Raw genomic sequence first — 10,616 nt, 5'->3', positions numbered from 1 at the left:
CCCCACATTACATCCATGTCACCCTGCAACCCCCACATTACATCCATGTCACCCTGCACCCCACATTACATCCATGTCACCCTGCACCCCACATTACATCCATGTCACCCTGCACCCCCACATTACATCCATGTCACCCTGCAACCCCCACATTACATCCATGTCACCCTGCAACCCCACATACATGTCACACTGTACCCCCACATTACATACATCCACATTTCCCCCTTGCACCCCTACATTACACGCAGATTACACTGCACCCCCACATTCCCTCTTGCACCCCTACATTACATGCAGATGACACCCTGCACCGCCACATTCCCCCTTTCACCCCTACATTACATGCAGGTTACACTGCACCCCCACATTTCCCCCTTTCACTCCTACATTACATGCAGATTACACTGCACCCCACATTCCCCCTTTCACCCCTACATTACATGCAGGTTACACTGCACCCCCACATTACATGCAGATTACACTGCACCCCCACATCCCCCCTTGCACCCCTTCATTACATGTATATTACACTGCACCCTCACATCCCCCCTTGCACCCCTACATTACATGCATATTACACTGCACCCCCACATCCCTCCTTGCATGTAATGTAGGGGGGCAAGGGCGGATGTGGGGGTGCAGTGTAATATGCATGTAATGTGGGGGTGCAAGGGGGGATGTGGGGGTGCAGTGTAATATGCATGTAATGTAGGGGTGCAAGGGGAAATGTGGGGGTGCAGTGTAATATGCATGTAATGTAGGGATGCATTACACTGCCCCCTTTCATCCCTACATTACATGCAGGTTACACTGCACCCCCACATTTCCCCCTTTCACCCCTACATTACATGCAGATTACACTGCACCCCCACATCCCCCCTTGCACCCCTACATTACATGTATATTACACTGCACCCCCACATTCCCACTTGCACTCCTATATTACATACAGGTGCAGCATAACTTCACATACCCCAGGGCAGCTCTATCCGAGGACATGCTGAGTAGCTCCTCCCCGTCACATGGTAATGACCTCATCAAAGGTCCTTTACCATTGTACATTGTACAGTGTGCAGGAGCCTGCGGGGAAAGTGAAGATGCGCCCTGTGCCTGGTCCCCGCAGCCCACCCCTATCACCCGACCACCCCCCGGAACCCCGCCCCCCCCCATCCCGCGGGGGCGGGGGGGGGGCCTTCGGTGCGGATTTTTTTTTTTTTTTTATCTTTTAAAGGAAACCTACCACTTGAAGTGGCAGGTTTCCGATGGCAATCCCGGGCACCAGCTCAGGGTGAGCTGGTGCCGGAGCTTATTTTTGTTAGTGTTCTAAACCGCGGTATCGCGGTTTAAAACACTTTTTAAACTTTATAGCCGGCGCAGGCAGGTACGCGCTCGGCGCTTACCGTGCGCGCGGCTATATAGGAAGTTAATGAGAGCCGCGCGCATGGTAAGCGCCGAGCGCGTACCTGCCTGCGCCGGCTATAAAGTTTAAAAAGTGTTTTAAACCGCGATACCGCGGTTTAAAACACTAACTAAAATAAGCTCCGGCACCAGCTCACCCTGAGCTGGTGCCCGGTATTGCCATCGGAAATCTGCCACTTCAAGTGGTAGGTTTCCTTTAATGAAAAAAAGTTTCTCTCCCAGGGGGGCCCACACCAGTATCAGGGCCCACCGGAGGATTCTCCGGTCCTCCGCTGGGCCAGTCCGACACTGATCATAAGTATACTATTAGTATAAGTACTAAGGCTAGAACTGTATGTAGAATTATATGATGCAAATAGTACAAAGACTGCTACTGTAACATAACACTGTAGGATGCAATAGTACTATTACTGTATGATGTTGTAAATGCAAATAATACTAAGACTGGCCCGGCATTATAGCAGCCTAGGAGCAGCAATATGCAATTCTTCAGAACGCCTCTCCCTTGCTCTGTCTTATCTTTGTAATGGTGCTGGGACATGCTACCCTGCCTCTTATATAGCAGATCTATGGGCAATGGCTTTGCTTGCTAGTGGGTTGCAAGCTGGTTGTTCGACTGCTCAGCAGGCAATCAACCAGTTTGCAGTAATTTTATGAACACAACCTTGCTGGACTGGCCGTGTTCGGTGAAGACCCAAACTTTGCAGTTTTACTGTTCAGGTCAGCTCAACACTAATTATGACATACAGATGTCTACTGGATTTTATATCAGACACTGCCATTAACTATCATAATTGATGCTAGCATTGATTACAGTATTTACCCTACTAGGTGTCACAGTCATTGTTTTTTTGAATTTTTTACACGAAATTGTCCCTTTCACACTTTTTCATGTGCATGTTCTGCTTTTGATGTGCAGAACTTACGTTGCACTCTGCCCATTGTAATCAATGTTTTTTCAGACTTGCATTTTTTTTATGCACACACGCGCTTTTTTTTAATGCACGTTTAAATCTCAGCATGGTCTACTTTTGCAAGTCACGAGCGTGAAAAACGCACCATACAAGTCTATAGAGATGCATCAAAAATATAAGTGCAATGCATTTTTCAGTGATCAATTGCCATAGAAAAGATAGACCGCGGTCCTGAATTTTTTTCACGCAAAAAAACACATTGAAAACACACAAAAAACGCCAGTGAAAAACTGAGACACTGAGCAAACCCTGATTGTTCTCTTATCAGACTCTGATGTGATCTGCAACACAAGTGTTAAAGAGGCCTTTAATTTTCTGAGTGGGAGGATGTGTTGAGGGGTGGCTTCTATGTTTTGAGTGGGGAGAGGGAGCTTGCGTGTTGTAATTGGAGTAAGGGTAGCATGAGGGATGGATGTTTTATTTTGCTGTGTCAGTTTTTTACAAAAAAAATAGGCACTCATTTTAGTCAACAATATTTTACACTAAAAATTGTGCTAAGTCTATAGTTATTTTTTGTTATTGTCAGCATTCTGCTTGGTTTCCCCTTAACATATATGCAATATGTCTGGTACCGTTTATATATGTAATATAGTATGTCTGAATGTACCATTATAAAAGCGTTGTTCCTGGTTATGCCATTTAAAGATTTGTTGCTTGATTTTATCATTACATATGCATGGTTGTGTATTCTATGTCAACCGTTATTTTTACTTTCCTCAAAGGTTTTCGTGGTTGCATTTTTTCTATATTACTTGCACTTGATTGTCCCAGGCATTTATGCAATAAAACCTGGGTCTGGTTATGGTGGCTGGGTATTATGAAGTGAATTATGTATATATACTTGAGTATAAGCCGAGGTACCTATTTTTGCCACAAAAAAATGGGAAAACTTATTGACTAGAGTATAAGCCTAGGATGGGAAATGGAGCTACTACTCTTTAATAAAAATGTCCAGTAGCAGCCTCCCCTTACCAAAAAATGTCCAGTAACAGCATCCCCAATTTACAGAAATGTCCAGTAGCAGCTTCCCTTTAAAGAAATGTCCAGTAGCAGCCCTTTAAAATAATAAACATAGTACTTACCTCTGGCACTCACCACCGGAGTCCTCTTCTCTCTTGGCTCATCTTCTCTGCTCAGCTCTGGCTTTCAGGCAGTGTGGGCAATGGCACATCTATGCTCTCTGCCCGCCCACATGCACATACTGTGACGCGGCATGTCGCCACCTGATGACGTAACGCTGTGTGTGCATGCGGGCAGAGAGCATGGAGAAGACGAGCTGGGTGACAAAAGGATGCCAGGAGTGAGCACCGGATGTGAGTACTAATTTTTTTATATAACTGAGTATAAGCCAAGTGGGGCTTTTTAAGCACAAAAATTGTGCTGAGAAACTTGGCTTATACTCGAGTATATACTGTATATTAGGGGGAGGCACCTAGGGCACCTTGGTGCGAGATTACAATTACGAGATTTGATATGCATCTTTATTTTGTACTTGTGAGACTTCCTTTATAAGCAATTGAGAAGTCTCTGTAGGCTTTTGATATGTATGGTAAAAGTGAATATATTTTCTAAATGGCAGTTGGGAGAGGATAAAGATATATTCAAAACTACCCATGAAGAGATTGTCATAAGGCAGCAATGGCGAACCTTTTAAAGGCTGGGTGCCCAAATTAAAACCAAAAGCCACTTATTTACCAACTTGACAATTTAAACAGTAACTTATTGCTCCTTGTTCTTCCACAACATTCAATCGTATTGGCCCCCTGAGTACACCAATATAGTTGAAAGCAGGAGGGTAAATTCAGACATCATTATAGCTTCTCTCCAGGGTCTCTCTGTACTGGAAGGATCATGGGGCCATCAAAAGATAACCTGGTCCTGTTCACACCTTCTCACTCTTTCTGCAGTTCTAATCAGTCAAAGCTGTGTTTCATCGTAAAAGAGCATTGAGAGCAGCAGGAAGATTCCAGTCCTGTCTGCTAAACTCTGTCCTGGGGCAACATCCTGGGTGCCCACAGAAAGGGCTCCGAGTGCCACCTTTGGCACCCGTGCCATAGGTTCGCCATTACTGTCATAATGGGTGGCGACTCTTGTCCCCATAGTTGTGCCATGTTGTTGAAAAATAGTGTTGTGTTATACATAAAATAGTTATTTTCTAGTATTATGCTAAGTAATGTAAGGGGGAGATTCCTGAACTCCTCTGAAAGTGAGGCATCTTGTGAAAAATAGAAGTTGACGTATTCTATGCCTTTTGTATGTCCTATATTGGTATACAAGGGACTAATGTCCATAGTTAGAAAGGTGAAAATAAATGGTAGTTCAAGATTGGACAGGTTGCATATTAGCTGATCAGAATCTTTCAGATAACTGTGTAAATTTGTCACATATTCTTGTAGATAGAGATCTAAGAAGCGTAAGATATTGCTATTTGCTGACCCAATAACAGAGAGTACGACACTCCCCTGGTGTTTTTTTTTTTTTTTTGTATTTAAAGTGTTTTAATGTTTTGTTTTATTTTCACACAGGCCCCCTGAGGAAGCGGTAACGCGAAACGCGCGCCGGGGTACTGGCGTCCCCGCCACACACAGCATGGGTAAGCCGATCCTGCTATCATCTTGTTAGATTAAGCACTTAGCACTTTACCATAACTTTACAACTCCATGTTAGGTTGGATCACTAATAACTCCCTTTGCACAGGCACTTTATAGGATTTTTCCATCAATTTATACACATTAAGATGCCTGGCTTTATAGTGCTTAAGTTGCTGATTTGTGTTGCGTGGATGCAATAGTTGAATCCCGAGGACAATATACTGCAGTCATACTGTTACATTGATGTTTTTAAATGATATTGATTATTAAAAGAAGTTTTTAATTTTAAATGGCGTAATCTAGTTTATGTGGACCGGATATCACTCATGTGTTCTTTAAGGTTTTGCTTTGTTTTATTTTTGCAGGTCAGAAGTTGGATTGGTTTTTAGGGCCTTGTAGCATGACTGGTCTGATAGTATATTCAAGGCTTCTTTATTGTAGTAGTGACAAGTCATGATGACTAATCCTCCCCCTTAATCAACTGATCTAAAGACTAATTTGTTATTTTTTCTTTATTTTTTTTTTTAGGGCTCTTAGCTCTTATGGTGAAAGATTACCTGTCTAGTTTGTTAGTTGGGGCCAGTTTTTTGTCTTGTAGGGGGTAGAAGCAAGATTTATTTGTGATTTTTTTAAGGGCGTGGTATTGGATCGGATGTCTCAGTTGGAGGTGGTACTAGGGGTGGTTGGAATGCTTTCTGCTGTAACATGAAATGTCTTTTTAGGGTAAGTCTTCGTTCAAATTTTGTGTCCAGAAATAAATCAAATTCTTTGGGGATTCTGTTTGGGCTGAAGGATACGCCTTCTGAAAGAAGAGAAATTTCAGTGTTAGAGAGGTCAGGTTAAAAAATCCTTACAGTGCTTTTTTCTTGAGTGCTTTGAGTTGGGTATGGCTTCCAGTCTGTTTTTTTCTTTTCTCCCTCCTCTTGCTTAGTTTTTTTCTTTTCATTTTTTTCTATTAATATATATATATAAGTAAAGAATTTAATTGTATTTTTTTACAGAACTTGTCATGCTAAGAAATCTTTACATTGATTGTTTTTCTCTGATTGCACACTGGTATTTTTAGCATGAAACAAATATTATAATTACATGTTGTACAGGACAAACTGTCCTTTCATGTCTGAAATTATTTGGGAGAATGGAGAAAAATAGAAAAGGTACTATTACCTTAAGTGCTGGATACATAAAGCATTGCATTTCATCATAGAGAAGGATTTGTACTTGTGCTTTATAGACAGCAACTGAGTGAAGGGGTTTACTAATGCAGGTTAGAATAACAAGCCTGCCAAGAAAAAGCGTAGTTATTTCCTCCAAGGGGCAACATGAACAGCAGCATTCAGTAGATTGAGCTCCCATGGTTAATGATTTCTAGGAATATCTGCCCATATCCATTATAGTGTTTGTACTATTACACTTTCAATACACTTCCTTTAAATTGAATAAGCAGAAACTTTCTACTAAATGCACTTAATTGTAATTTTTTAATTGTTCCATGAAGCACAATATTTGCTTATTGAAACTCCAAATAAGTTGGGGTTTTTTTTATATATTTTTTTAAATAGCAGATTTTGCAGCAGTTTTACCTACCCAGCAAAGACACAGCTACCAGGGGGCAAAGGGGACGATGACTCCAGGCCCCAAAGCTTTGAAGGCCTCACTCCCTGGGACATATAGAGATGCATACAATAGCTTGTGCAGCCCTGCTCTAGTCTCTTTGGTAATACATGTGGGCTTGCTTTCCACATACATGTAAATGTGGTGAAAAAATGCATTTGCGTTGTGGGCTCAGTTTTTATGACTTTCTCTGTGCAATCCAAAAAGCACCTGTGCTTTATTCTTTGGTTCAGTATGATCACGGTGATACCAAATTTATACAGGATTTGTTGAGTTTTAATACATTTTCAAAGATTTTGCCATGTTTTGACGCTTATAACTTTTTCATACTTTGGTGGAAGTAGCTGAAGTTTTCATTGCTACCAATTTGATTACTGTGCAACCGTTTTATTACATTTTTTATGTGATGTAAAATGGTGTAAAAGTAGCGTTTAGGACATTTGGGTGCAATTTTATGTTATGGGATTCACCGCCGGCAATAACCGTTTTTATGTTTTGATAGTTCTGGCATTTTGGAAAGCTGCGATACTTTTTACTGTTTATTACATTTTATATCAGTTCTAGAGAAAGGGAGGTGATTTTAATTTTTTTGTTTTATTTATTATTTTTAAAACTTTTTTTTACTATTTCGTAGACACTCTAAGGTACTTTAACCCTAGACGGTCTGATGGTTCCTACCATATACTGCAATACTACTGTTTTGCAGTATACTGCATTTTTACACAGTATTCATTACAATGAGCCACCGGTTCATTGTAACGAAACTGCAGAAACCTGACAGCCTCGGGTCTGACGAAGACCTGAGACTGTAATGGCAACCAATCACTGCTCCCCGATGACTTCCAGGGGAGTGATAATCGGAACAAAAATGGCGGCACCCATATGTCGTGTCTTTTAAATACCAGCATCGAAAGGGTTGCTAGCACAGATCGCAGGTATTAGCGGTGGGCTTTTGCTGCAATATGCATGTACCACACAAAGCATGAATAAAATTACACCTACAACTCACTGCTCTCCGTTCCCTTGGGAGGTTTAGAATAGAGGCTGGTCACTCAGATAATCACTGGCTTGGGCCAGATATGCCTTCCCAATTTGTATAAAAAGGAACCAAGGTGTGATGATCCACCAGCAGAACCATTTTTAAAATACCTTTTTTTACTTGGAAACCCCTCGAATTACAGTTGATGTTCATATTACATTAAATGTACATTCTTCAATATATTTCCTATAACAAATAGAATACAGTTAAAAAGAAACAAATATAAGACAACCTGCTAGTCAACATATTGCAGGTTGAAAATTTTACCATAACATACACTACAACTTGGGTTGCACTTAAATTTGTGCTCTAAAAAGCAGATGGAGCCTAAGAGAGCAATCAGTGTCAATGTACCAGCGAAATCAACAAGTTGACAGTCTCTGTAGATTTTCATGCCTCATTTATAGTCCCTCTTCAAACAGCTTAAGAGAATATCAATGCCAAATATCTACAGATGGGAAGAAAAACACAGCGTTTCTACATTTTGTTCTGGTACAGAAAGCATTGGCAGGTTTTTACTTGTATAGCACAACCAGTACTATCTTAAGGCACAAGACGATTACACTGTTTGTGCTGTACATTATTTTGCAAACATTCTTCTGCATCGTTGCAGCTACTTGGACGTAGAATTAAATATTCTACTATTGTCAATGGTTATAAATAAAAGAGTTGAGTTGAGATCCAATTTACCTGAAAAGTAAAGATATGCTTGTTGTTACTAATTGCCGCATTGTGCTTTTTGGCAGTGGTTATTAATTGGAATTTATGTACGCCCTTATTTGAAGCATTGTAACCTCTCTTCTTTTTTTAATTTTTTATTAATTTTCCACACATTTTACAAAAAATACAGTCTGACAATACAATATTAGCAATACAATATATAGTATATACATTTAGACATAAAAATGTCCCAAGTCCCTCATGTACCCTCATGTATCGGCTTTTTACGGTCATTAAGGGTACTTCTTCTGACGCGACGCCTTTCTGCGGCAGCGCGTCAGAAGAAGATTTTGGGACGTTGGGTCCTGCAAGTGCTGGTGTCTGGCTGTGATCTCACAGCCCAGACCCGGCACTAACACCCGGGATCGGGTCATTTTAGTCATTTTAGAATATAATTAAATAAATACATAAAATAAAAGTCCCATAATCTCCCCAGTTACACATAAAATGCAAATAAAGTCTATAAAACACAAAAACACGTACATATTTGTTATCACCATATCACCACCTCTGTATCAATCTGTTCAATAAATCTAAATTAATATTGATATTTCTGACAACAGAAAAATACAGAAGTTATGGCCCTAAAAAGTTGTCAGTAGTAAAAACAATGTGATTTTCTCCAATATTGGTTTTGCTCAGGAATATTGAGCAAAGGTAAGAAAAACTATATAAATGAGGTATCACCGTAATCGTAGTGAACCAGAGAATAAAGATAAAATATTAGTTTTACATTACGGTGAGTGGGGGAAAAAAATGCTAAAAATCCAATATAAAAATTGATGATTTTGTTTGTGTCCCCCTTGAAATAGTTAATAAAATCTCATGAATAAGCTTTAGATTCCCAAAATGAATTACATATACATTGTATCTCATCCCTTAAATAATAAACCTCATATGTTCGCATTACCAAAAAAAAATAAAAATTTATAGGTCGTACAATGTGACAATACAAATCTGCTGTGAAGGGTGCCTCCATTCATTCTATGCTCGGCCATGCGACCATACAGCAGGACACCACCACATTTGGGGTATCGCTACACTCGGGAGGAATTGGGCATCAAATGTTGCAGTGCGTTTCATCATTTAATTTGTTATGAAACTTTTAATTCATCATTTAATTTATTATGAAACTGTCAGTTTTGGCCTAAATGAATGTATTTTCCAAAAAAATTCGAAAGTTTCTAAATTGCAGGTCCATATTGTTTTAATCCATGTGAAACACTTAAAGGGTTAATAGACTTAATAGAAGTTGTTTTACATATGTTGAGGGGTGAAGTTTCTATAGTGGGGTAATTTATGGGGTTTTACTATTATTTAGGCCTTTCAAAGTCACTTGAAAGCTGAGTTGTCCCTAAAAATGTGAGTTTTGGCAATTTTCAAGAAAATGAGAAAAATCGCACCTAAAGTTCTGCGCCTCATAACATTTTAGAAAAATGACAAGACCCATAAAATATCATCTCAACATAAAGAAGACATTCCATAAATGTTAATTATCAAGCTTTTTGGGTAGTTTTACTTCCTGTCTGGAAAGCAGAACATTTCAAACTTGGAAAATGAAGAATTTTTACAAACTTTTGCCAAATTTTCACTATTTTTCAGAATGAAACGCAAAACTTATCACTTAAATTTTGTAACTAACATGAAGTACAATGTGTCACGAGAAAACAGTCTCAAAATCACCTGGATATGTTAAAGCGTTCCGAAGTTATAACCAATTATTGTGAGACATGTCAGATTTGAAAAATCGAGTCTGGTCATTAAGCTGAAAACTAGCGTCGGTGATAAGGGGTTAAGTATAATATTATTACAATTATTAGTTCTACTTACTCAACAAATAGAAAACAAAGAGGATACATTTTAACCAGGCTAGCTTTATATTATAAGATCAGATAGAACTACCGTATATACTCGAGTATAAGCCGACCCAAGTATAAGCCGAGGCCCCTAACTTTACCACAAAAACCTGGTAAAACCTATATATTTTTTACTCGAGTATAAGCCGAGTTTGGGCTTTCAGCACATTTTTTTGTGCTGAAAAACTAGGCTTATACTCGAGTATATAAGGTAATCTACCAGATCTAATAGATGTCTCCAATTTTCTCTCAAATTCGGTATGTTAAACATATCATTGTTTAATAATGCTATTTCGTATGTGTAATATTTTCTTAATTTCTTAATTACACCCTGGAGTTTAGGTGGTATAGGATCTTTCCATTTAGAAGCTTTTTCTGCCCTAGTGGCCGCAAATACTTA

The 10,616-nt window shown here is 39.5% G+C and overlaps 1 long non-coding RNA gene across 1 annotated transcript in view; it reads left to right on the top strand.

Annotated features, from left to right (window-relative positions):
- The first annotated feature begins 1,053 nt into the window (after positions 1 to 1,053).
- Positions 1,054 to 10,616, top strand: part of LOC140120540 (uncharacterized) — a 31,511-nt gene continuing 21,948 nt past the window's right edge. Inside the window, exons 1-2 of the long non-coding RNA XR_011853854.1 lie at positions 1,054 to 1,200; positions 4,922 to 4,989. This is a non-coding gene — a long non-coding RNA (uncharacterized lncRNA). The remainder of the gene's footprint in view (positions 1,201 to 4,921; positions 4,990 to 10,616) is intronic.

Source organism: Engystomops pustulosus, chromosome 3, assembly GCF_040894005.1.
Source record: "Engystomops pustulosus chromosome 3, aEngPut4.maternal, whole genome shotgun sequence".
NCBI classification, from domain to species: domain Eukaryota; kingdom Metazoa; phylum Chordata; class Amphibia; order Anura; family Leptodactylidae; genus Engystomops; species Engystomops pustulosus.
Note: the sequence above shows the minus strand (reverse complement) of the source record. Positions and strands in the feature narration are given on the sequence as shown.